Genomic DNA, 20387 nt, shown 5'->3' on the forward strand with positions numbered 1-20387 from the left:
CTTATCTAGATGTGTGGTGAGAACTTTGAATGCCCAAGTGCTTCACAGAAGTTTAGAATGCAGAGTCGTGAAAATTAAAAATATTTTTTTTTTCACAAAAAAGATTTTGTAGCCCCCAAGTTTTTATTTTCACAAGGGTAACAAGAGAAATTGGACCCCAGAAGTTGTTGTCCAATTTATCCCGAGTACGCTGATGCCCCATATGTGGGGGTAACCCACTGTTTGGGCGCACGGCAGAGCTCAGAAGGGAGGGAGCACCATTTGACTTTTTGAGCGCAAAATTGGCTGTCGTGTTTGGAGACCCCCTGATGTACCTAAACAGTGGAAACCCCCCAATTCTAGCTCCAACCCTAACCCCAACACACCCCTAACCCTAATCCCAACCTGATCCATAATCCTAATCACTAACCCTAACCATAATCACAACCCTTACCCCAAAACAACCCTAATGTCAACCCTAACCATAACCCTAATCAAAACCCTAAATCCAACACACCCCTAATCCTAATCTCAACCCTAACCTCAAACCTAACCCTAATCCCAATACACCCCTAATCACAACCCTAACCTTAACCCTAATCCCAAACCTAACCCTAATCCCAAGCGTAACCCTAATGCCAACCCTAACCCTAATACCAACCCTAATCCAAACCCTAACCCTAATCCCAGCTTCAACCCTAACTTTAGCCCCAACCCTAGCCCTAACTTTAGCCCCAACCCTAACCCTAGCCCTAAGGCTACTTTCACACTTGCGTCGTTTGGCATTCCGTCGCAATCCGTCGTTTTGGACAAGAAACGGATCCTGCAAATGTGCCCGCAGGATGCGTTTTTTGCCCATAGACTTGTATTGCCGACGGATCGTGACGGATGGCCACACGTCGCGTCCGTCGTGCACTGGATCAGTTGTGTTTTGGCGGAGCGTCGGCACAAAAAAACGTTCAATGAAATGTTTTTTTGTACGTCGCATCCACCATTTCTGACCGCGCATGCGTGGCCGTAACTCCGCCCCCTCCTCCCCAGGACATAGATTGGGCAGCGGATGCGTTGAAAAACTACAGCTGCTGCCCACGTTGTGCACAATTTTCACAACGTGCGTCGGTATGTCGGGCCGACGCATTGCGACGGCCCCGTACCGACGTAAATGTGAAAGAAGCCTAACCCTAAATTTAGCCCCAACCCTAACCCTAAATTTAGCCCCAACCCTAACCCTAAATTTAGCCCCAACCCTAGCCCTAACCCTACCCCTAACCCTACCCCTAACCCTACCCCTACCCCTAACCCTACCCCTAACCCTACCCCTAACCCTAGCCCTACCCCTACCCCTAACCCTACCCCTAACCCTACCCCTAACCCTACCCCTAACCCTAACCCTACCCCTAACCCTACCCCTAACCCTAATTTTAGCCCCAACTGCTGTTCTCCTGCCGGCCGGCAGATGGAGACAGATGGCGGGCGCACTGGGCATGCGTCCGCCATGCTCCTCTGCCGGCGGCCAGGAGGAGCAGCAAGAGGATCCAGGGACCTAGGTGAGTATGCTAGGGTCCCCGAATCCCCCTATTTCTCTGTCCTCTGATGTGCGATCACATCAGAGGACAGAGAATTACACTTTACTTTTTTTTTTTTTTGCGGTCGCCGGTAAACAGTTAATTACCGGCGATCGCAAAACAGGGGTCGGTAATACCGACCCCGATCATGCTCTTTGGGGTCTCGCCTACCCCCGGCAGCCGAGACCCCAAAGATTCTCCCGGTGCCGGCCGGCGGGCGCACTGCGCATGCGCCCGCCATTTTGAAGATGGCGGCGCCCACCGGGAGACACGAGGAGCATCGGGGGAGCTAGGTGAGTATTGGGGGGCCACCTGGGACCCCTTTTCTCTGTCCTCCGATGTGCGATCACATCGGAGGACAGAGAAATTAAAAAGAGATCGCTTTTTTTTTTTTTTTTTTTTTGCGATCGCCGGTAAACGGTGAATTACCGGCGATCGCAAATGCGGGGTGGGTTAAAAAACCCCCGAATCATGTTCTCTGTGGTCTCGGCTACCCTCGGCAGCCAAGACCCCGGAGAAAATCGGCCTCTGGGGGGCGCTATGGACTTTTTCCACAGCGCCGTTAATTAACGGCGCTGTGGTTTAAGTACCCTTAGCGGCCGCCGTTAAAAGGCGTATCGGCGGTCGCTAAGGGGTTAATATATTAGCCATTAGGTAATCCACCATCTAATATATGAAGCCCGCCGACAAAGCTGTGGGCGAAACGCGCGTAGGGGCGCGTGTTGTTTACCATGGAGAAGGACAAGGGTAAGATGGGGATAGGGGATTAGTCATTGTACACTCTGATTGTTGTGGGTGTTGCTGAGCTATGGGCCATTTGCCCGGTACTAGACGTTATGCTCCTATTTGATATAGCTGCCAGGGGATTTCTTTAGCACTGTGCACTTTATCCTCCCCTATAGGCAGCAGCTACTACTGTGTATTATTAGATACCCATGACCCCCTAAAAAATCCCCCCCAACCCATTGTTTTTCCTCTATCTATGGTGCAACATTGTTTTTATTGCACCCATTTCTCAATATTCGAATGTCTCTGTATTGTGTTATTATTATATATCTGGATATGTTGTTTCCGATATATATTTTTTAGTGTTGCTGATTTAGCACTAATAAACATACAATTTTTATATGGTAATTTTTTCTCAGTTATTATACTTCATTTCTTTTGGTCTTTTATATTCGTAGAAGTATCTCAGGGTATTGACCCCATCAGTCCTGCGTACTCCAGACGGGACTGTGTTCTATGGCAATGGTATCTGTATCTGAGGTTTTGTTTCATATAGGAAATACGGCAGCTGTCAGTCACATGACCTGTCTATTATGTGTATGTGTGAGCTAATATATACTGCCAGGGGGGAGGGCTTCCTGTTGGCTGGGGATTTATCAGGCTACCAATTTAGCTTACAAATACTAATGCAAAAATACTGAGCAAATAATGTGTGAACGCGGTCTAATACAGGAGGAGATGACACACAGGTATATACTATATACAGGAGGAGATGACATACAGGTACAAACTATATACAGGAGGAGATGACACACAGATATATACTATATACAGGAGGAGATGACACACAGGTATATACTATATACAGGAGGAGATGACACAGGTATATACTGTATATAGGGGAGATGACACACGTATATACTATATACAGGAGCAGATGACACACGGGTATATGCTATATACAGGAGGAGATGACATACAGGTACATACTATATACAGGAGGAGATGACACACAGGTATATACTATATACAGGAGCAGATGACACACAGGTATATACTATATACAGGAGGCGATGACTTACAGGTATATACTATATACAGGAGGAGATGACATACAGGTATATACTATATAAAAGAGATGACACATAGGTATATAGAGGAGGAGATGACATACAGCAGGTATATACTACATACAGGGGAGATGACATACAGGTATATACTATATACAGGAGATGACATACAGGTATATACTATATATAGGAGGAGATGACATACAGGTATATAGTATATGCAGAAGAGATGACATACAGGTGTATACTATATATAAGGGAGATGACAAACATGTATATACTGAGGGGAAAATGGAGGTGAGAGGGGAAATTGAGGGGTGTGAGGTGAAAATGAAAAGGTGTGAGTGCAAAATGAGAGGAGTGAGGGAAAATAGTGGAGTGATCGGAAAATGATAAATGTGAGGTCGAAATGACAAGTGTTAGGGGGAATGAGAGGAGTGAGGGGGGAAAATAAGAGGAGTGAGGGGAAAATGAGAGGTGTAAGGGAGAAAATGAGAGATGTGAGGGAGAAAATGAGAGGCGTGATGGGAAAATAATTGAAGTGAGGTGCTATAACTAACCACAAATATTTACAATGCCCAGGCAACGCTGAGCTCTTCAGCTAGTTCAAAATATAAATTGTTGAGTCAGCACTGTGCCTCTCGTTAACTATAATTAGTCACTTTTTCTCTGCACAATAAAAATGTAAATTAATTAGCCTCTGCACATTTTCCCCCAATTCATTATCACAACTGTGTTCCTCTCACTCTCCCAATTCTTTATAATAACACTATATGCAGAATTATCAGACAAGTGAGTTTTTTTATTATATCATAATTTTATTCAGATGTTCTAACTCTGTGCTGTATAAACTTGAATGCTTATTGGATGAAGCAGATCAGGTGATGCTTATTTCTGTAATGAGGAAGGATGCTGCCTAAAGATATCAACACTCTTTATCAATGTGTGCAGAATTATTAAGCAGCATGTTTTCCTTGGGTAAAATGGGTGAAAAAAGAGATTTATCTGACTTAAAAGTAATAAATTGTTACAAGCCTTACAGAGGGATGCAGCACTTTGAAACTGCACAGAACAATCAAAACTTTTATTGCAAAGAGTCAACAGGATTAAAAAAAAACGTGTTGACAATAAAAGATGTACATTACTATAACTGCCAAGAGTTTGAAAAGAATCAAACATGAAGGGACCAGAAACCCATTATCCTCCAGTGATATCATATTCCAAAACTGCAACCTCCCTGGAGCGCCAAGAAGTACAGGGGTTCAGAGCTCAGAGACATGGCTGAGGTGAAGAGGGCTGGAATCCAACCACCTCTGAACAAGACACAGAAGTTGAAATGTCAAGACAAAGTAAAATAAAATGGCTAGCTAGGTAGTGGAGAACTTTGATGCTGTGATGGTGCATTGTCTTGCATAAAAATCATAGTTTTCTTGAAAGATGTATCTTTTTTCCTTTCCACTGCTTGAGCAAAGTTCTTCTAAAAACTGGCAGTAGGTCTGGCAGTTGATTTTGAGTCCATCCAGCTCATCTTTAATAATACCAGCCCTTGCAATACCTTACTACCACCTTGCTGTAGTCTGAAACGAAGTAGAGGTCTACTATCAACCATAAGCCCATCTATCTGGCCCATTAAGAGTCACTATCATCTAATCAGTCAATAAAGCCTTTGAAAAATCTGTCTTCAGATATGTCAAGCATCGCTCCAACTTGACTATGTTGACCTTAACGCCAGAACAAGCAAAGACTTGCAAGTAGGACAAGGAAGTCGTAGAGGCATCATAAGGAGTCAAGTGAAAGTGCAGCGCCCCAGAGACCTGGTCGTTGCAGTAATGTCGCTCTGCCGCTAAGGAGGGTGATGTTATGTCTGATTGCACTAAAGGAGTTCATCTGACCAGGTATCAAAGCACACATTACACTTCACACTCCGGCCACTAGGGGGAGCAAAATGCACCATTTATTAGGTCACTCCTCACACTGGTAAAACTAGGGGTTGGATAGGAAGTTAGACAGAACGCAGCCGGGAGGACCTGTCAGAACTGGGAATCTGGCAAGTACCTAGCCGAAAGGACAGATTGTTACGGAACCGCGCCTGCACAACCTTGCGGTGGTATCTAAAGAAAGGACACGAAGCGAAGGATATTGTGGACAGTGAGAAAAGAGATCAAGTACAAAGGAGAGCCAGTAGGAGTCGTGCCCCGAGAACGGCAACATCCTACTGAGGCGCGTAGCCGGTGGCCGAAGCACCGAGGAAGTAACAATCTCCACACATTACTGATATGGAAATTTGGGTTGGATAAATCTATCCCTATGTGTGTGCTGCGGCCGTTCCCAATAAGACTGAGTATTTTGAGCGCTCAAGGAATGAGACTGCACAACATTGTGTCCATAACATTCCATCAATACTGATCCTTTATTTCCTGATACTTAGTTTTATAATTGCATATAGAAAGGAGTGGTTAGGGGTGGTTAGTTAATTAACATATTGTCTAGTTCCTCTGTTATTGGTTATCTGAATATATATGGAATATTGTGATTAATGCACATATGACTGCTGATTAAGCAACTAAAATGAAGTTCTCTGCATCTGGGACAAAGTTGAGACATCTCATCAGCACTTAATACATCTGGAGTTCTTCTGATTTTCGGGTGGAAAAAACCGAACAGTCTGCCTGGCTTATATTAGTTTATGTCAGCCATTTTAAGCCATTGATTATAATGTATATAGATATATTTGCGTTTATATGAGTATATATGATTATAGAGGAGTATACACGCAAGTGAGATCTACATGATATAAATATTTCTATCACAAGCCCCCCTTAGATATCACTTGCCCTAATCCTAGCCTCCTGTCCCAAAGCGCTGCAACTCTTTTGTGCTGCCGGCGAACTGGCGCAAGCCTAGTGCCCACGCCCTACACCGTACAGACTTTTTGCAAATGGGCGGTCAGAAGATCTGTCCCTAACGGGGGTTAGTTGCAATCAGTCTCTTAGTCAATAGCATGTGTGGTGTATTCTTTATCAGGTAAGTCATCTATTTGGTCAGGCAGGGCATCCACAACATCGTTCTAGCTTGGGTGTCAACTTCTGGTAGGGGAGCGTTCTTGCAATGCGATGAGTGGATCCAAGTGGGTCTTCCCTCCAGTTTCACAGAGTTTGGTGTCATCAGCAGCACTTGAACAGGACCATCAAATCTGGGATCAGGTGGTGTTCTCCTTACAAACTTTCTTTTTCACCAACACTCAGTCTCCTGGCTTCAAGGAGTGCGTACCGGACACTGAATCTGGATCTGGCAATGAAGAAAAAACTCGAGAATGGATGTTAGCAAGTTTCTTGGTGAGTTCAATTACATAAGCAGACAAAGTATCATATTACATAGTCAGCTGCTGAGGGAAAGAATACCCCTAACCTGGGACTAGACCCAAACAAAATTTCATATGGTGACAGCTTTTCTGGGCCTCTGGAAGTGTGCCTAACACTGAGTAGTGTGATTGGGAGTGTCTCATGCCATGGTTTGCGTGTCTCTTGCGCAACTTTCAACATCCTGTTCTTAAGTGTCCCATTCAGTCTATCCACTTTCTCGCTACTCTGGGGATTGTAGGGAGTGCGTAGGCCTAAAGGTACCTTCACACTAAACGATATCGCTAGCGATCCGTGACGTTGCAGCGTCCTGGCTAGCGATATCGTTCAGTTTGACACGCAGCAGCGATCCTGCTGTGATGTCGTTGGTCGGGGCTAGAAGGCCAGAACTTTATTTGGTCGCTGGCTCTCCCGCTGACATCGCTGAATTGGCGTGTGTGACGCCGATTCAGCGATGTCTTCACACGCGCAGTAAAAAAAACAAACACTTCATACTTACCTTCCGCTGTCTGTCCTCCGGCACTGTGCTTTCCTGCACTCACTGTGAGCACAGCGGCCGGAAAGCAGAGCGGTGACGTCACCGCTCTGCTTTCCGGCCGCTGTGCTCACAGCCAGTACAGAGAAGCACAGCGCCGGGGACAGACAGCGGAAGGTAAGTATGAAGTGTTTGGTTTTTTTACTTTTAAAATGGTAACCAGGGTAAACATCGGGTTACTAAGCGCGGCCCTGCGCTTAGTAACCCGATGTTTACCCTGGTTACTGGCATCGTTGGTCGCTGGAGAGCGGTCTGTGTGACAGCTCTCCAGCGACCAAACAGCGACCAAACAGCGATCCGGATCGTTGTCTGGATCGCTGCAGTGTCGTTTAGTGTGAAGGTACCTTAAGTCTGACCCTACTGCTGACCAGATCTCTCGTGTGAGATTTGCTGTGAATGCGGGTCCCTGGTCACTGCCTATCACTTCTGGGACCCCATATCTGCGTATCTCATCTCTGAGGGTAGTCTCTTTGAAGTAGTCTTTGCTTACTGGTTCCTCACTGGGAAAACTTCTGGCCATCCTGAGAACACGTCCACGACCACAAGGGCATATTCAAAACCTCCACTTGGCGGCATCTGGATGTGGTCTATCTGGATCCTCTGGAAGGGGTACAGCGGGCTGGCAAGATGATTTGTGGGAACTTTCTTCATTCTTTCAGGTCAGACAGCTGTTAGTGAATTTGGCTGTTAGGGTGGAGATCCCTGGAGCGAACCAGGTCAGACAGCTGTTAGTGAATTTGGCTGTTAGGGTGGAGATCCCTGGAGCGAACCAGTAAGCACCAATCAGATCATTCATCTGTGTCTTTGATCTGTGTGTGGGCCCATGTGCCCACTGGACCACCATAGGATACATGCTTTGGGATAAACAAGGTTTGTAGTCCATTGCGTATACCCTTCCTTCTTCATGTGTTGCTCCCTTCCGCATACAGCATTCCTTCTTGTCCTTTTTTGGGGCTTGCTCTTGCAGCTTTTTGAGCAGATCCCAGGACGTTATCTGGTCAGGTTTCTTGTCTTCAGTCGTCATGTAGTAGCCGTTCGGCTCTGCAACCTCTCCCACTTCTCCATTTTGCCTTCCTTTGGCTGCTTCTTTGGCTGCTATATCTGCCATGTTGTTACCCTGTGCCTCTACTGTGTTCAATTTTCCATGTGCTTTGACTTTTAGTACTGCCACCATTTTTTGGAAGTTGGAGTGCATCCAGCAGGTCCTTGATGGCTCCATGATGCTTCACGGTTGTTCCGCTTGCTATGATGAAGTCTCTTGCGGTCCAAACGGGTCCAGAGTCGTGTGCTATGCCATGCGAGTACCTTGAATCTGTGTATATGTTCGCAGTTTTGCCTTCTGCAATCTGGCAGGCCTTCGTCAGCGCTATCAGTTCTGCTTCCTGAGCTGACAGACTAGGCGGCAGACTTCTGGACCACAGGATCTCTTGATTGCTGGTCACTGCACATACCGTGTGGAATCTTCCTTCATCATCTGCAAATCTGGAGCCATCCATGTAGAGGATCAACTCTGGTTTGGTCAGTGGCTCTTCTGCCACCTTAGGTAGTCCTGCTGTTTCCTGTTGCATGATGCTTAAGCAATCATGGTCATCCGTCCGGAGCAAATCCAGATCCCTGCGGAAGGTATCATGCAGATTTTGATCAGAATTTTGATCTGAGGGTCCATATCTGTATCCCCCCTTGGGAGTGGGAGTAGAGTGGACGGGTTGAGGACTGTGCATCTGGAGATGGTGACATTGTTGGGCAGGAGTAGAGAGCACTGGAGGCGAAGATGCCTGGCGGTGAAGAGATGTTTTGGCTGGGTTTGGTTGTGGATTGCTGAGATGTCATGCAGGAGGGGGCTTCCCTTGCAACTGGATCCAAGCAAGCTGAAAATTAGCCCAAAGGTCTCGGCTTTCCCCCCTGAAGCTGCGTCGGGACTCCAGTTGCAAGGTCTTCTTTTTCCATCAGGTAGAGACGGAATGGCTTCTCGTAGTCAGGTAAGCCTAGTGCTGGCGCTGGGACTACAGAGTCTTTTAACTTCTTGAACGAGTTGAAGGCTGCATCTGTCAGGAGGAACGGGGTTATGTTGACACAGTCATACAGAGGCTGCATTAGGACTGAATCATCAGGGATCCAGGCTCTGCAATACGAAACTAGACCAAGAAAGGCCTGTAGCGCCTTTGGAGTTGTTGGAGGAACCATCTTCTCCACTGGGCTTCCGGTCATCTGTCAGGTGTTTCGTCTGGTAAGCAATACAGTGTCCCTGGAACTTAACTCGCTTCAGACACCATTTGACATTGTTTTTTGAGACCTTGCAGTGCTACTCCACCAGGTAGAGTAGGAGAGACAAGGAATGGGCTTTACACGTGCACAAAGGAGTAGACTGTCCACGTATTGTAGCAGGGTTACTTCTGCATGTTCGGTGACCCATTTGGTGAGGACTGTGGACTTTGCTTTGCTGAACTGTGAAGGGCTGTTCTGGGCCTGCTGTGTCATCACTGTCCATGTGTGCTGTCCCTCCTGGTGCGTTAAGGCAAACAGGTACTGGTCTTCTGGATGGAGTGAACACTGGAGAAAGCATTAGCGAGGTCGGTCACTGTGAACACTTTTGCTGTGGAAGGCACATTTGAGAGCAGAGTGTGCGGATTCGGCACAATTGCAGTTTCAAACACCGTGGCGTCATTCACGTCTCTCAGGTCATGTACCATTTTGAACTTGGCTGGCTCTTCTTTTACAGTCTTTTTCTTGACCGGGAATAGCGGGGTATTACAAGGCGATGTGCAAGGAACAATGATTCCTATTTCCAGGTAGACCTTCAGTTGGCCAGAGGCAGCTTGACTCTAGGCCTGGCCTGGGCCCTACGAGGGTACGGGGTACCTGGCTTGAGTGACACCCGTACTGGGGCAACTTGAGGTTTTCCCACGTCCTGGGGTCCCTTAGACCATAGACTCTCTGGTACTACATCCAGTACCTCTGTGGGTAGGCCTCATCTGGTTGTTTGAGATTCTTGTAGGGCCGCCGCCAGCGTGATTCTTCTTGGGTCAGGGATGAAGAAGGTGTCACGGTCCCATCTTCCTGGAACACTGTGGTTGCCTTCAGCTTCTGCAGTAGGTCCACTCCCAGCAGGTTGAGTGGCAGGTTCTTGACACCACAAACTGGGACAGGATAGAGTGTCCTGGCTGAATGCACACACTCAGAGGCTTTGTAAGATGAGAATGTCTGACTTGATCATCAATGCCCATGCGAGACACAGAGGATTCTGATAGGCAGGTGGGATCAGCGAGTTCCACAGGTCTTATTACACTTCTGGCTGCACCGGTGTGCAGAAGAAAAAATCTGACAACGCCATCCACTTTCAGAGTAATTTGAAGTATTGGTCCTGCAGATGGGGTTTTACATGTCAGGAGCGTAGTGTCTTGCGGACCTGGATTTGCTTACCCCTGTCCCATGGACGGGGTACTTCACTGCCTTCTGTACTTCTTCCTTGACCTGTTTCTCTGGACCAACTCTTGGGTTGCATGGGTGCTCTGCACTGGTTTCAGAAATGGCCAAACTTGCCATAGATGTAACACCTGACACTTCTTCTGTCTTTGTAGAGTGGTTGCACTTCCAGGTCAGTGGTCACCATGAGAGGGGCTGTCTTCTGCACTCCTGCTTGGGACTCAATCCCTTTGGCTACTGTGGATAACGGCATTATGGACACTGTAGCGGTAGCGGGTCTGGCCTGCTGATTGAAGCTGCGGTGGTAAGATAGGGCCTGCAGGTGCATTCGTGACAAGGCCCGGGGGTGCCATGAGACTAGTGGCTGCATCCAACCTGAGGTCTTGGGGCATTACAGGGACTGCGGCTGCATCTGCCACTTCTTCCCCCTGGTTTGACATAACTTCTCCCCTTTGCTAACCTTATTGAGGTCGGTGTCTCCTCTCCGGAGTCTGCAGTGGTTCTTCCGGCGTGTCGCCCGACACTTTGCAGCGTCTTCACCTCTGGCTCCCCTTCCGGCGTTCTCAGCAGCACGGCACCCGTTTCCTTCTTCGCGCGCTTTGTGGCGCTATAATGGCAGCAGTTTTGGCGACAATTGGCAATAAACAGTCTCCCAGGCGCACATAACTTGTTTTGCTGGGTCAGTCCACTGCTATTGACCTGTTCTCGGGCCTAGCCACTATCAGTGGTTTCTTGATTGGCTGTCTCAGTCCATGCACAAAGGCCTGTGCCAACATTTGCGTGTGTATCTGGTCATGAATGGTGAAGCCCAAGTCTTGGACTAATTGCATTACTCTGCCATGAAACTTCATTACAGACTCTGTCTTGTCTTGGCTCATGTCATGTAAGCTGAGGGCTTGTCCTGCCAATCTGCCTTTGGCTCACACTCTGAGCTGTTCAATTAGCTGTGGCCCTGACTCCCAAGCGTGTACATCTAATTCTGCTGGAAGTTTGAATTGTTCCTTCATGATTGGCCAGAATGCATCACCTGCTTTTCAGTTCCATTTATGGCCCAGAGTTCATTCCAGGTGGCTATATATGTTCGCTGATTCTGCTACATTCTTCAGTAAAATGGCATGGGATGCATCCATGGGTCTGGAAGATTGTCACCTGACTTGAAGTGCAGTGCACATAGTGTAATGGTGGTGCCTCTATCTGCCCCTGCATTCTTGGTGCCTGTGTGTTTCTTTTCCTAGTACTGGGCAGCACGTATGATGTTCCCTCCACATCTTCATCAGAGGAATACTTGTGATAGCATGTGCTGGGGTCATGCACTGGCTGATTTTTGGACTTAGAAGCTGCCTTTTTGTGTGAGGATGTCTTCCGCCCCACGTTGGGCGCCATTTGATATGGAAATTTGGGTTGGATAAATCTATCCCACTGGTAAAACTAAGGGTTGGATAGGAAGTTAGACAGAACGCAGCCTAGGAGAGCTCCAGGGAGGACCTGTCAGAACTGGGAATATGGCAGGTACCTAGCCGAAAGGACAGATTGTTACGGAACCGCGCCTGCACTACCTTGCAGGGGTATCTAAAGAAAGGACACGAAGTGATGGATATTGTGGACAGTGAGAAAAGAGATCAAGTACAAAGGAGAGCCAGTAGAAGTCGTGCCCCGAGAACGGCAACATCCTACTGAGGCGTGTAGCCGGTGGTCGAAGCACCGAGGAAGTAACAATCTCCACACATTACTGATATGGAAATTTGGGTTGGATAAATCTATCCCTATGTGTGTGCTGCGGCCGTTCCCAATAAGACTGAGCATTTTGAGCGCTCAAGGAATGAGACTGCACAACATTGTGTCCATAACATTCCATCAATACTGATCCTTTATTTCCTGATACATAGTTTTTTAATTGCATATAGAAAGGAGTGGTTAGGGGTGGTTAGTTAATTAACATATTGTCTAGCTCCTCTGTTATTGGTTATCTGAATATATATGGAATATTGTGATTAATGCACATATGACTGCTGATTAAGCAACTAAAATGAAGTTCTCTGCATCTCGGACAAAGTTGAGACATCTCATCAGCACTTAATACATCTGGAGTTCTTCTGCTTTTCGGGTGGAAAACACCGAACAGTCTGTCTGGCTTATATTAGTTTATGTCAGCCATTTTAAGCCATTGATTATAATGTATATAGATATATTTGCGTTTATATGAGTATATATGATTATAGAGGAGTATACATGCAAGTGAGATCTACATGATATAAATATTTCTATCACATTACTTCAAACAGCGGCAGGACAGTTAATTACAGGTTGGCTGTCTACCATACATCACCTAAGAAGGACATAGGAGGCAATCGTGGGAGAGGGGCGTCTCTAGGGTCCCAGAATAACTCCAGGCCTACCTGTCATAAAGGTGCGTCCTAGCCATAACAAACCTGGGGGACGGAGAGGGAAAGATCTAGAAAGAATGAGAACAGACGTTGTGAGGACTATCCCGAATGCCCAGCAGGGAAGAACTACAACACACAGGTGCTAGTTGGTATGCACTGATTTCCACCTGCAAAGGGAACTCTGGATGTGCCTTCGGACCGGCCGGTCTCAGACAGCCCTGTTGACAGTGCTCTGGATTGAGGATCCTGAAACCTTCAGTAAAAGGTAAAGAGACTGCAACCCTGTGTCCTCGTTATTCCTCGCACCTTGCACCATGCACCATCACCTTTCATTGGACGCACCTTAGCAGGGTCATGGACCGGGTCCAGCCACCGTGATAACCCCGGATCGAATACCCTGTGTCTGGGGGCGCTCCAAAAGCATAGGGCAGGCGAGTATAATATGTTTTCTTATTATCCTTTTAACCCCTTTCCAGCCCCTAAAATAATTTTTCAAAATGGTGGCCAACTGGCCATAAATTGGTGAAACACAGAGGCAAAATATTACATTTTGTAGGAAAAATAAGACTTTAATTTGTTATGGATTGATTTTCTTATCTGTAATCCTTGTCAATCTCTGAATCCCATTTCATAGTACTGTGCTCAGTGTGCTGTGCATATACATGTAAACGGGTTGACTAAAGTCATGAAATATGTTATGTTTATTTATGTTTTTAAATATTGTATTGTTTCTAATATTTATTAGGAAGAGCGTAGTACCCTAGTATGGGCCACAAGATGGGGAGTGGAGTGATACTCAGCTTGTAAATAGTTAAGTAGGAGGAGCTAACGACTGTTAACCTGGGAAACATCTGGAATTTGAATCAGTTGGGCGGGAGCGTCCTGACAGGGCATTAGTTCCATAATGTTTTAAGACAGAAGCCCAGCTATCCATACCCACAGGTCAGGACAGCAACAGGCCAGGAAAACAGAAAGATAGAGCTACAGTGGTATACAGCAGTGTAGTGCAGAAGCTGAAGGAAAGTTCAGGAGAATACAGGGACACAGGAGACTCAGAGAGGATGCTGCGTTACCGTTAAAGGCGTAATGTACTGGAGGCCTTAAAGGGAACCTGTCACCCCCAAAATGGAAGTTGAGCTAAGCCCACTGGCATCAGGGGCTTATCTACAGCATTCTGTAATGCTGTAGATAATCTCCCGATGTAACCTGAAAGATGAGAAAAAGAGGTTTGATTATACTCATCCAAGGGCGGTCCCGGTACGATGGGTGTTGCTGTCCGGTCCGAGGCCTCCCATCTTTTTATGATCACTTCCTCTTCTTGTCTTCACGCCACCGGGAAAGGTCAGAGAGGCCCGGCGCCTGCGCACTGCAGTACTTTGTTCTGCCCTCAACAGGGCAGACAAAGTACATCTGCGCCGGAGCCGCAGCATGAAGAAAAGAAGAGGATGTCATCCTATGAAGATGGGAGGTCCCGGAGTGGACCGCGACACCCATCGGACCGGACCGCAGCGGGGAACGCCCCTGGCTGAGTATAATATAACCTCTTTTTCTCATCTTTCAGGATACATCAGGGGCTTATCTACAGAATTCCAGAATGCTGTAGATAAGCCCCTGATGCCGGTGGGCTTAGCTTACCTTCCATTTTGGGGTGACAGGTTCTCTTTAAAGGGAACCTGTCACCCCGAAAATCGCGGGTGAGGTAAGCCCACCGGCATCAGGGGCTTATCTGCAGCATTCTGTAATGCTGTAGATAAGCCCCCGATGTTACCTGAAAAAGGAGAAAAAGATGTTATATTATACTCACCCAGGGGCGGTCCCGCTGCTGGTCAGGTCAGATGGGCGTCTCTGGTCCGCTGCGGCGCCTCCCATCTTCATTACAAGACGTCCTCTTCTGATCTTCAGCCACGGCTCCGGCGCAGGCGTACTTTGCTCTGCCCTCTTGAGGGCAGAGGATAGTACTGCAGTGTGCAGGCGCCGGAATGGTCAGAGGCCCGGCGCCTGCGCACTGCAGTACTTTGTCTGCCCTCAACAGGGCAGAGCAAAGTACGCCTGCGCCGGAGCCGTGGCTGAAGATCAAAAGAGGACGTCTTGCAATGAAGATGGGAGGCGCCGGAGCGGACCAGAGACGCCCATCCAACCTGACCAGCAGCGGGACCGCCCCTGGGTGAGTATAATATAACGTCTTTTTCTCCTTTTTCAGGTAACATCGGGGGCTTATCTACAGCATTACAGAATGCTGTAGATAAGCCCTTGATGCCGGTGGGCTTACCTCACCAGCGATTTTCGGGGTGACAGGTTCCCTTTAAGAAGTACCACAGGAGAAGCTATGGCAGTAAAGAATGTAGGACAGTGCTTACTGAATGCGTTGGGGGACACTCGCTTATCACGGGATTCAGTCACACAGGCACGGGTTTCCACGTAAACAGACTATCCGTGTCATGATCCGTTCCAGGGTTTATTAGTGTCTGCCCTTTTTTCTGGATGGATCTTGTCAAGGGTTAACTTTGCTCTGCCTCATTCTGGGTTCAGCTTTGCTATTTAGTTCCCATGAATCTTGCTGGCAGTGTCAGCTATAGCTCTGTCTTTGGCGTGTGAACCTGTCTCTGGAAGCCCTTGGTTTGTCCTACTGTGAACCCTGACTTGTCCTGTGTCTGTTATCTACCCCTGCGTGCCCTTTCCCAGTGTCTCTTTGTTTGTCTGTCATTCTGCCTGACTCCCTGGTTCTGATCTTCTGGCTTGGCTTTCGACTCTGTTTAAGTTTGTCCCTATGGTACCGTATTTGCCCAACCTGGTTTACTGATCTGTTGTGAATTCCGCTCTTGGGCTCCCTCCGGTGGTTGTAAGTGGCATTTTTGTGAGTTCTGCTCTTTGGCTCCCTCCTGTGGTTTTGAGTGGTATGGCTGCTTCTTGGATTTAGCTTCAGCAGCTGTTTTCACTGATCGTCTTTCTGGCTCGGCTATGTTAGTCTGGCCTTATCCCTCATTCAATTCCAGTTGTCAATTGTTCCTGCCTGGAGTCATTGCTCTTAGGACTTTCCTGACACTCTGACCAGTTCATCAAAGCTAAGTCCTTGCTTGTCCTTTTGCGGTTCTCTTGTTGTGGACTTTGTTGTTCAGCACTTTCTTTGTTTTTGTTCATTTGTCCAGCTTTTCAGTATGGATCTATTCAGTTGAGCTGGAAGCTCTGGGCAGCAGAGCTTGCCCTCCACACCTTTAGTCAGGTGTGGAGATTTTTGCATTTCTCTGCGGTGGACTTTTTCTAGTTTTTTTTACTGACCGCACAGCGTTCTGTTCTGTACTATTTCTATATAGCTAGAAGTGGCCTCCTGTGCTAAATCTTGTTTCATACTACGTATGTCATTTCCTTCTCCTCTCACAGTCATTATTTGTGGGGGGCTAATCTATCCTTTGGGGATTTTCTCTGAGGCAAGATAGTTTTCCTGCTTCTATCTTTAGGGGTAGTTAGCTCTTAGGCTGTGACGAGATGCCTAGGCCGAGTTAGGAGCATTCCACGGCTACTTCTAGTGTTGTGTTGAGCTTAGGGTCTGCGGTCAGTATAGTTGCCACCTGCTCAGTGCTAGACGCATGTCGCTCCCTAATCACCAGATCATAACACTGATCCCTTGCTACGTTCTGACTATCCATTCTGTCTAAATCCGTTTGTACTGTTGTGCTGTTTTATGCTCTGACTTGGCTGTCCTGACCTTGCTCTCGCCATTAGGTGGCGTCTGTTCAGTTGCTCTGTGTGTGCAGTCTGGCTTCCCTACCAGGCTCCCCCTAGTGGAGGTTGCACTGTACTGCACTGCAGCAGCCTGACAATCCGGTTTATTTTATGCAGCATAAACCGGGTCATGCACAGTTCATTATATACATTTTATACGGCTTCAACTCACAGTCACTAAACACGCAGGACTTCTCACTTCATCCAGTTACCATGGGTGACCGTACGCCGAACAGTTCATCAATGTCCATGGAACACAACAAGCACCAACAGTCTGTTCCACTGGCAGATGCTTCTCTGCTGTTATAGTATCCCCCTCCTCGGGTGTTACCTTTCTGGAGCTCCTGCTCCACATGCTGACCTCCTATCAGTCCTCTCTCCTGGGGAGCTGCCTTACGAGGATCATTGTCCTTGCAAGCAGGGCACTTCCGACAGTTCAGACTCTACGAAGGTCAATAGCTCCCAAAGCAGTGCCTTTCATAGACTCTGCACATTCGGCCTTTCCGTGTGCTCTTCAGGACATTCGTCCCCACCTGGAACCATCCAGCACACAAGCCACTGCGTGTGCTGTTCAGGACGTCCATCCCCACTTGGGACCGTCCAACACACAGGCCTCTCCATGCCCTCTTCAGGACATCCGCCCCCAGCTGGGAACACCCACCACACAGGCCACTCAGTGCCAAAGCCCCACCATGTGCTATTCAGGGAGATATCACTCTCAACACATAGGCTTCCAGGACCTTGCACACGGACATACATACATACAGAGCCAAACACTCTCCACTACATAGACCATGTGACCACTCCATTGTCACATTATGTACCTGTAACCACTCCCATAGGTGGGAGGTGTGTGTGGTTAGCCAGACCCGCCCAGCTCTCCGACTAACCCTGCAAGCCTTCCTTTTAACTATACAAATACTTGTGGGACTACAGGTCCCAGAACAACCTTACTTCAGGCTTACAGTGCAGACTCCCTCTGCGACACATACCGGCCATTTACAATCCTTCCAGTCACTGTTTCACCATCATAATCACAGATACACCATGCATGCACATCCCGAGGAGCGCCTACAGTTCCCCCTAGCTGTAACAGGGATCCCTGCATCACAAGAAGGGCAGATTACTTGCCATGTGGCAACTGACTTTGGGTACAGGTGATCTGATGTCTGGGGCGAAACAAACAGAGGAGTATCTAACCGTGGCAGAGGCAAACAGGGAGGATGCTGAGAGACCGTCTGGGAGGGTCCGACCCGGGTACGTGCTGTGTAGCCATGAGAGAAGCGTAGGGAAAGATGAAGATATGTGTATTGTGCAATCTGTGATAAAAGTTGTGGAGTACCAGAATGTGCTGTGCAAAGAAACCAGTCAAGTCGTTAATTTAAAAGTTGCAAAGGACTGGGCCTCAGTTTGTGTGAAATTGTCTGGAGAGAGTCCCCTGCAGAAGAGAGGAAACTCTGAAGGAGTTGGACCTGGAGACACAGGTACACTTAAGAATGGACAATATGTTTTTGTAAGGGGAGGCCATGGTGTGATGGAGCAGAAGTCCTCAATCACGACTACTGCCCTGGCCAACCCTTACATACAGATGCAGTTTCTAACTATATTGTGTGCAGGAAGTGTGTGTATACAGATGTGCAGCATGTGTTTTGTGAGGGGTCGACTCTGTGGTAGACACGGGTTCACACACGGGACTTATTTTGTTGATTCAAACAAGCGGTTTATTAAAGTTCATAAATCATCAGGGTTAACAGAAATGAAACAGCATCTTCAAAGTAAATAAAAGGTACAACAGAACAACTCAGAAAATAACTAGTCCATAAGACACACGGGTTTACCCATTTAAACGTGAGTCTTTACTTCTCAGACTCCAGCAGGATCTGAGCAGCACATGCAAGGCTTCCTCACCTTGCAAAAAACACAGACCAAGTGAAACAGCACCTCTGCCTTAAATCACACCATCCAACACCTAGACTGGAGGTAAGTGAGCAGCCGATCCCATCCAGCTCGTTCAGCTGCTCGTAAAACTTGGACCTATAATTCGAGACAATTAAAATACCTCTCAGCACTAAGTGTGCTGGAGCCTGATTCTCCGGGTCCTACATCATTGAGGCTTGGCACCTTGGGGTAATATACCTCCCATACACGACCTGTCTAGCTGCCATCTTACAGTGTATGGAGGTGTGCCAAGTGTCTGGGGTGTGTGCCCCGTATATGTATGCTCTAATGCAATGTATGCACTGCGCTACAAAATGTTTTCAATTACTTAACACATTAAAAGGTAGCATTTCTGAGTTTGCACAAAATTCATGAACCACATGCACTATTTTGAAGAATTTGGAGCCAAAAACATCAATGAATACTACAAGTAAAAAAAAGAAGTGACTTAATCAAAAAACGTTAATGATTAAAGTCTGCTCAAAATTTTCAAGAACTTTCTGTCATTTTTTATGGTATTCCAGAATACCCCATACTAATTTTCACTCCTGACATGTTTCCACTGCCCTGAAGTGGCTGCAGAAGAATCTATAACAATCAAAATTGTGTTCAGCATATCATATAGTGTTCGCATTGCTACATTCATATCGATGACTGTGTGACAAAGATAATGCTTGGTGAAGGTTTGAGCGGACTTGATTACAAATTTGAGCTTTCCCCGGTTCATGTGATTTGAGTCATCCTGCAAGAATCATCTATATATATAATTGTCTAAGGGGTACTTTAGTCTTTCTGTCAGCAACTTACGTAACGGAAATCCCGCGTCGCTGATTGGTCTCGCCAGCTGCCTGTCATGGCTGCCGCGACCAATCAGCGATGGGCACAGTCCGATTAGTCCCTCCCCTACTCCCCTGCAGTCAGTGCCCGGCGCCCGCTCCGTAATCCCCTCCAGTCACTGCTCACACAGGGTTAATGCCAGCAGTAACGGGACGCGGGTACCGCACTCCGTTACCGCTGCTATTAACCCTGTGTGTCCCCAACTTTTTGCCTATGTAGCATTAATAGTAAAAAGATGTAATGTTAAAAATAATAAAAAAACAAAACACCTGCTATTCTCACCTTCCGTCGTCCGACGATGCACTCGCGCCGGTCGCCATCTTCCATTCCCAGAGATGCATTGCAAAATTACACAGAAGACTTAGCGGCCTCGCGAGACCACTAAGTCATCTTGGTAATTTCACAATGCATCCTGGGAACGGAAGATGGCGGCAGCCGCGCGCGCATCGCCAGAGTTTTGCTGGATCCCAGGGGGTGAGTATATAACTATTTTTTATTTTAATTATTTTTTGTAACAGGGATATGGTGCCCACACTGCTAAATACTGCGTGGGCAGTGTTATATACCGCGTGGCTGCTATATACTACATGGGCAGTGTTATATACTCCGTGGGCTGTGTGATATTCTCCGTGGGCTGTGCTATATACTACGTGCCCTGTGTTATATGTTACATGGGCTGTGCTATATACTACGTGGCTGTGTTATATACTGCGTGGCTGCTATATACTGCGTGGGCTGTGTTATATAGTACATGGGCTATGTTATATGGTACGTGGGCTGTGTTATATACTCCGTGTGCTGTGTGATATACTGCGTGGGCTGTGTTATATACTATGTCGCCTGTGTTATAT

The sequence above is a fragment of the Ranitomeya imitator genome, chromosome 7 (genome assembly GCF_032444005.1).
Source record: "Ranitomeya imitator isolate aRanImi1 chromosome 7, aRanImi1.pri, whole genome shotgun sequence".
In the NCBI taxonomy this organism is placed as follows: Eukaryota; Metazoa; Chordata; class Amphibia; order Anura; family Dendrobatidae; genus Ranitomeya; species Ranitomeya imitator.